This window comes from Apium graveolens, chromosome 3 (assembly GCF_009905375.1).
Source record: "Apium graveolens cultivar Ventura chromosome 3, ASM990537v1, whole genome shotgun sequence".
NCBI classification, from domain to species: Eukaryota; Viridiplantae; Streptophyta; class Magnoliopsida; order Apiales; family Apiaceae; genus Apium; species Apium graveolens.
This window is the reverse complement of record NC_133649.1, coordinates 151,613,005-151,620,859: the sequence shown is the minus strand read 5'-3', so window position 1 is coordinate 151,620,859 and position 7,855 is coordinate 151,613,005. Positions and strand designations below refer to the sequence as shown.

The window sequence follows — 7,855 nt, the reverse complement described above, 5'->3', positions numbered from 1 at the left end:
TTAGTGGGTAACTCTAACAGTTTTATTCGCCCTGTGTAATCAAAAGGAATAACTTGTGCTTAAATCGCTGTGTTGTCAATTTCTGTAGACATATAGGAACTCAACATAATTGATGCCTATTCAACTTCTATCTTAATTGTGGATGCTTGGTAGAATGGTATTAGTACAATGAAAGTTGGCTTTTATTAGTTTCATGTTATTCGATTAATATCATCACTGTCACATGCTAAAGGTAATAACAATAACTATTGGAGGAAGTAGTAATGAAGTTGTGATCTCATGTGTGTTTTAATATTGTTAATTTGAAGTGTTAATTAAGTGATTAATTAAGTAATTAATTGTAGTTAATATTTAGTCAACAATTCTAAGTGTTAGTGTCTTAACATTGAGAAGTAATCATACATTGGTGCATGAGTTTAATTAAACAATAATTAGTCTGAGTCTCTGTGGGAACGAACTAGAAAGTATTCTATATTACTTGCGAACGTGTATACTTGCGTGAATATTAGCGCGTGTTTTCGCCCTAACAAGTTTTTGGCGCCGCTGCCAGGGACTCGGCGTATTTGTTTAGTTTATGTACTTACTATCATTGGTCATTAGGACTCAGTGATTAGGACGTAGTTGTTACTTATTGTTTCCGGTTGTGTTTCAGGTACGTTAGCGAGCATTTATGCAAACTCGTTCTCGTACTCGTAAGAGGACTTTAGATACAGCTGAGGAGACAGACGAAGTTCTTGATATTCCGGAGATGATAGATATTGAAGATTCGGATTCAGGAACTGAGCAGAAAGAACCAGTAATCATGGGTGATCGTATTGTTCAGGCTGATCCAGCTCTTATGGACTTTTCTCTGACAAAAATTGATGACATTCAGTCAAGCATTCTTCATCCGGCTATTCAAGCTAACACCTTTGAAATCAAGCTGGGCACTATTCAGATGGTGCAGAATTCTGTTTCTTTTGGAGGAGCTGCGACTGAAGACCCCAACATGCACATAAGGAATTTTGTCGAGATCTGCAGCACTTTCAAGTATAATGGCGTGACTGATGAGGCTATCAAGCTGAGGCTTTTCCCATTCTCACTGAGGGACAAAGCTAAGGACTGGTTATATTCTGAACCAACTGGGTCCATCACTACTTGGCAAGATTTTGCGCAAAAGTTTCTGGTAAAGTTTTATCCGATGGCAAAGACTGCTGCTATGAGGAGTGCTCTTACTCAGTTTGTGCAGCAACCTACAGAATCTATGTGCGAAGCTTGGGAACGCTACAAGGAAATGTTGAGGAAGTGTCCACATCATGGAATGCCCGATTGGATGGTGATCACTGGTTTCTATAATGGTTTGGGGGCCCAATCTCGGCCCATGCTCGATGCAGCAGCTGGAGGCGCCTTATGGGCTAAAAGCTATACTGAGGCTTATAATCTTATCGAGACTATGGCTGCAAATGAGCATCAAAACCCAACTCAGAGGATGATGCCTGGGAAGGTAGCAGGTATTCTGGAAGTCGATGCAGCCACCGCTATTGCAGCGCAGCTCCAAGCGCTGTCAATGAAGGTTGATTCTCTGGCTACATATGGAGTTAATCAAATAGCTATGGTTTGTGAGCTTTGTGCAGGTTCTCATGCTACGGATCAGTGTTTTCTTGTCAATGAATCTGTTCAGTATGTGAATAATTATCAGCGACAACAGTAGCCTGTGCCAGCTACTTATCATCCTAATAATAGAAATCATCCAAATTTCAGCTGGGGTAATAATCAGAATGCTATTCAGCCACCATATCAGCAAGGTGTGAGTAAACAGTTAATTCCACCTGGATTCCAGCAACCACAGCAGTATGCTCAAAGGTAATCATATCCTCAACAGGGAAGTGCAGCTGCACCTACTAGTGCTGATTTTGAGAAACTTAAGCTGTTATGCAAGAGTCAGGCGGTTTCTATCAAGACCTTGGAAAATCAAATCGGTCAAATAGCCAATGCAGTGCTCAATCGTTAACCTGGCACACTTCCCAGTGACACGGAAGTACCAGGCAGGAAGGAAGCTAAAGAGCAAGTCAAGGCTATTACCTTAAGGTCTGGGAAAGTTGCTGATGCTGAAAAGGCAAAAGAAGGAGGAGCTGAAGTTAGAGATGAAGAAGCTAAGCAAAAGGAGAAAGCGGTGGAACCAAGGAAGACTACTATTGAACACACTCTTCCTGAGGGTAATACAGGGGAGAAACAGCTCTATCCTCCACCACCTTTTCCTAAGAGATTACAGCAACAAAAGCTGGATAGACAGTTCGGTAAGTTTTTGGAGGTGTTCAAGAAACTTCACATCAATATACCTTTCGCTGAGGCTCTGGAGCAAATGCCTAGTTATGCGAAGTTTATGAAGAGTATTCTTTCAAGGAAGGTAAAACTGGATGACCTTGTGACCGTTGCTCTCACGGAAGAATGCAGCGTTGTTCTGCAGCAAAAGTTACCTCCAAAGCTAAAAGATCCAGGTAGCTTCACCATTCCTTGCACCATTGGCAAGTTGACTTTTGACAAGTGCCTTTGTGATTTGGGAGCAAGCATCAATCTGATGCCATTGTCGATCTTTAAAAAGTTGGATTTGCCTGATCCAAAACCCACATACATGTCTCTATAATTGGCTGATCGTTCTATTACTTACCCAAGGGGCATAGTGGAGGATGTGCTAGTCAAGGTGGATAAGCTCTTCTTTCCTGCAGATTTCGTTATTCTGGATTTTGAGGAAGATAAGAAGATTCCCATAATCCTGGGAAGACCTTTTTTGGCCACTGGCCGTACCTTGATAGATGTGCAGAAAGGTGAACTTACTATGCGGGTACAAGATCAAGATGTGATCTTCAACGTATTCAAGGCAATGAAATTTCCTACAGAAGATGAGGAGTGCTTAAAAGTGGATGTGATTGATTCTGCGGTTACTTCGGAACTCGATCGCATGCTAATGTCTGATGCATTGGAAAAGGCCTTAGTGGGGGATTTTGACAGTGATGATGAAGATGGCAATGAGCAATTATAATATCTGAATGCTTCTCCCTGGAAGCGAAAGCTGGACATGCCGTTTGAATCTCTTGGTACTTCTGACCTCAAGAATGCTGAAGGAAAGCTGAAACCATCAATAGAGGAAGCACCTACCTTGGAGCTCAAGCCATTACCTGAACACTTGAGGTATTCTTTTTTAGGTGATGCATCTACTTTACCTGTTATTATTGCATCTAACCTTTCAGGTAGTGAGGAAGACAAGCTCTTAAGGATTTTGAGATAATTCAAATCGGCTATTGGATGGACCATAGCAGACATCAAGGGGATCAGCCCTTCATATTGTATGCATAAAATTCTGCTAGAGGAAGGTAGTAAGCCGACTGTTGAACAGCAGCGCAGACTTAATCCTATCATGAAGGAGGTGGTGAAGAAAGAAATTCTGAAATGGCTAGATGCAGGCATCATTTATCCTATTTCTGACAGTTCTTGGGTGAGCCCCGTACAATGTGTACCTAAGAAAGGAGGTATCACTGTGGTAGCAAATGAGAAGAATGAGCTCATCCCCACTCGAATAGTTACAGGATGGAGAGTATGCATGGATTATCGAAAGTTGAACAAAGCCACGAGGAAGGATCACTTCCCTTTTGCATTCATTGATCAGATGCTTGACAGGTTGGCTGGTCATGAGTATTATTGTCTTCTGGATGGCTATTCAGGGTATAATCAGATTTGTATTGCACCAGAGGATCAGGAAAAGACTACTTTCACTTGTCCATTTGGCACGTTTGCTTTTTGCAGAGTTTCGTTTGGGTTATGTGGCGCCCCAGCCACTTTTCAGAGATGTATGATGGCTATATTCTCTGACATGATTGGAAATAATGTCGAGGTGTTCATGGATGACTTCTCCGTCTTTGGACATTCGTATGATGAATGTTTGAATAATCTTCGTGCCTTACTCAAAAGGTGTGTGGAAACTAATTTGGTGCTCAATTGGGAGAAATGTCATTTCATGGTGCGTGATGGCATTATTCTTGGGCATAAGGTCTCTAGCAAAGGTCTGGAGGTGGACAAGGCCAAGGTGGGAGTCATTGAAAATCTTCCACCACCTATTTTTGTGAAGGGAATCCGTAGTTTTCTTGGTCATGCGGGTTTTTATCGGCGATTCATCAAGGACTTTTCAAAGATATCTAAGCCGTTGTGCAATTTGCTTGAGAAAGATGTGCCTTTCAAATTTGATGATGAATGTTTGGCGGCATTCGAGACTCTCAAGAAGAGTTTGATCACTACACCAGTTATTACAGCACCAGATTGGACAGAGCCATTTGAGATGATGTGTGATGCGAGTGATTATGTGGTAGGTGCAGTTCTGGGGCAGCGCAAGAATAATCTCTTTCATGTGGTCTACTATGCGAGTAAGACCTTAAATGGGGCCCAAATGAACTACACCACTACGGAGAAGGAGCTCTTGGCTATAGTCTTTGGTTTCGAGAAATTTCGATCTTATCTGCTTGGGACTAAAGTAACAGTATTCACTGATCATGTGGCCATTCACTATTTGGTTTCCAAGAAGGATTCGAAGCCGAGACTCATTCGTTGGGTGCTCTTACTTCAGGAATTTGAGTTAGAGATCAAGGATCGAAAAGGTACTGAGAATCATGTAGCTGACCATCTCTCTAGGTTGGAGAATCCCGAGTCTGCTTCACAAGATAGGACATTAATCAATGAATCTTTTCCGGATGAGCAGTTGTTCGCAGTTCAGGAGGAAAAGCCATGGTTTGCAGATATTGTAAACTATCTTGTCAGCAATATAATGCCTCCTAATTTGACCTCATCTCAAAAGAAGAAGTTTCTGCATGAGGTGAAGTGGTATATGTGGGATGAACCATATTTGTTTAGACAGGGAGCTGACCAGATCATCAGGAGATGTATCTCGTTCTGTGAGACGGAGGGGATATTACGAGACTGCCACTCCACAATTTATGGTGGACACTATGGTGGTGAGAAGACGGCAGCTCGTATTCTACAAGCAGGTTTTTTCTGGCCTACTTTGTTTAAGGATGCTCATCAGTTTGTTTTAAGGTGTGATCATTGCCAAAGAGTGGGAAATTTGACGAGAAAGGATGAGATGCCGTTAAATGTCATGCTTGAAGTCGAGGTCTTTGATGTTTGGGGAATCGATTTCATGGGGCCTTTTGTCTCATCCTGCAATAATCAGTACATCTTACTGGCAGTCGATTATGTCTCAAAATGGGTAGAAGTCAAAGCTTTACCGACAAATGATGCAAAGGCAGTGCTGAATTTTCTTCATAAGCAGATTTACACAAGGTTTGGAACACCTCGGGTAATCATAAGTGATGAAGGGTCGCATTTCTGCAACCGTAAGTTCACTTCTATGATGCAGCGTTATAATATGAATCATCGAGTTGCTACTGCCTATCATCCGCAAACAAATGGTCAAGCAGAAGTGTCTAACAGAGAGATAAAGCGCATTCTAGAGAAGGTTGTTTGTCCGTCAAGAAAAGATTGGTCCTTAAAGCTCGATGAAGCTGTTTGGGCTTACAGAACAACATACAAAACTCCACTTGGTATGTCCCCGTTTCAGTTGGTGTACGGTAAGGGATGTCATTTACCTGCGGAGCTTGAGCATAAGGCCTACTGGGCGTTGAAAAAGTTGAACCTGGATTTAGATGCAGCTGGTAAGAAAAGAATGCTTCAGCTTAATGAACTTGATGAATTTCGACTTCAAGCGTAAGATAATAACAAAATGTACAAGGAAAAGGTGAAGAGGTGGCACAATAGGAAGCTACATCCTAAGTTATTCATGCTGGGGCAACAAGTTCTCTTATTCAACTCTCGTCTCCGACTTTTTCCTGGGAAGTCGAAATCACGGTGGTCTGGACCTTTTATTGTCAAAACTGTGTTTCCACATGGAGCGGTGGAAATTTTTGAGAATGATCTGGACCAAGTATTCAAGGTTAATGGTCAGCGTTTGAAGCACTACTATGGGGACATGGCAAACCGAGAAGTGGTTAGTGCCATTTTATTGACTACTTGAGAAAGGTACGCAACGTCAAGCTAATGACAAAAAAGAAGCGCTGCGTGGGAGGCAACCCATGATCTGTTGTTACAGGAACCCTTAGAAGTTAATAACCTATCCAAAAACACAAAAAAATCAGAAAAACGGGACTGAAATTTTTTTTTTCCAGTGACCCCCTGAGCGCCCGCTCAGGGGTCGGCTGCCAGAATTTTTTTTACAGTTCATAAAAATACAAAAAAAAAATCAGAAAATTAAAAAACCCAATACAGCCCATAAACCCACGAATTCTTTTCCTATTACCCCATGATTTTATCCCTCAACCCCACTCCTAATCTAATTTAACCTAATCCACACCCTATATATACATACACCTATCCTACATATCTCCCACAAACTTTCTACACTCAAACTCTCTCCCAAACACAAAAACTCAGTTCTTAAACACTTTTATTCAAGATTCAATGGCACCCAAGAGAGCACGAACTATTGATAGCAGCAACACAGTCCCTACTACTGATTCATCGAGGGGTACTGCTGCAAGGCCTCGGTTGAATGACAGAGCTGCGGAGGAGGAGTACACTAGGCTTTTGGGGAAGCCGATTCTGAAGGAGAGAAGGGTTTTTACCATCAGGGAGGGATGGTGAGTTGCTACCCATGATTGCAGAGAAGGGGTGGATAGCTTTTTGTGAGTCGCCCGAAGCAGTGCCGATGAGCGTGGTTCGCGAGTTCTATGCGAACGCAAAGGCTGAAAAGAATGGGTTTTCTATGGTCCGAGGGCTGACGGTTGATTATCACCCAGCGGCGATTCACCGGGTGATTGGGCAGCGAGAGATAAAGCCCGAGGAGGAGAACTGGAATGAGAAGACTACTGAGGATTTCAACTTGGATTTGATTTGTGCTACTCTCTGTAGGCCGGGCACGGTTTGGACCTTCAAGACCGGCACTAATGAGTATCGTCACTTCCCGGCGATCGCTATGAACAGGTATGCCCGTGCATGGAACGCATTTATTTGTGCCAATATTTTGCCTTCTTCACATGCACACGAGGTCACAGTTGAGAGAGCACAGTTGTTGTGGGGAATTCTTAATGAGGAGTACTATGTGGACCTTGGTGAGTTTATCTACCAAGGAATTCTGAAGTTTTTGAGGGGAGCTAAGCATATGAACATCCCTTATGCATCCACGGTCATGAAGCTTTGCCGAGCAGTGGGAGTGAACTGGCCGGCTCATGAGCAGTTGCAGTTGCCGGCCACTCCGATTGATTCTGGGACTCTGAATGGGATGCAGGAGTGGACCGGTGGTGAGCCCGAGGAGCATGGGCTGGGTTATCGTCTTCCAGGAGGGCGTCCAGCACGAGGTGCTACTATGGCTAGGCCTAGGCGTGATGAGGCTGGTTCTTCGAGAGCTCAGGAGGGTGCTGGGGTGGCTGATACCCAGTATAGGAGGCTTTCACGGAGGATGGATGCCATGTACGAGACGCAGAGCAGGTTTGCTCAGGAGCTCACCCTTGCGTTAGGGACTGCTTTTCGGGGCCTTGGAGCTGATATCCAGTGGCCAGTTTTTGGTGAGGACTCTGCATACCCGCCGCCTGATACTCCACCCACTGAGGGTGATGATGATGATGACTCCGAGTAGATATACCCTGTGTTTCTTTCTACTACCTTCACTGGGGACAGTGAAGATTTTAAGTTTGGGGGGTGGTAGTTAAGGAATATTTTGTGTGTGTCATATAGCTGCATATTCATGATAGTTTAGTTCATATAGTTGCATAATTTGTGCCATATAGTTTTTATTTTATTTTATTATTTGTTTATCATGTCATGTAGCTCATGCATA

The 7,855-nt window shown here is 43.1% G+C and overlaps 1 non-coding gene across 1 annotated transcript; it reads right to left on the bottom strand.

Moving 5' to 3' along the window:
* Nucleotides 1-1,195: 1,195 nt before the first annotated feature.
* On the bottom strand, nucleotides 1,196-1,302 carry LOC141715780 (small nucleolar RNA R71). Its single transcript, XR_012572530.1, has one exon. It is a non-coding gene; the product is annotated as a small nucleolar RNA R71 (small nucleolar RNA).
* Nucleotides 1,303-7,855: the final 6,553 nt, after the last annotated feature.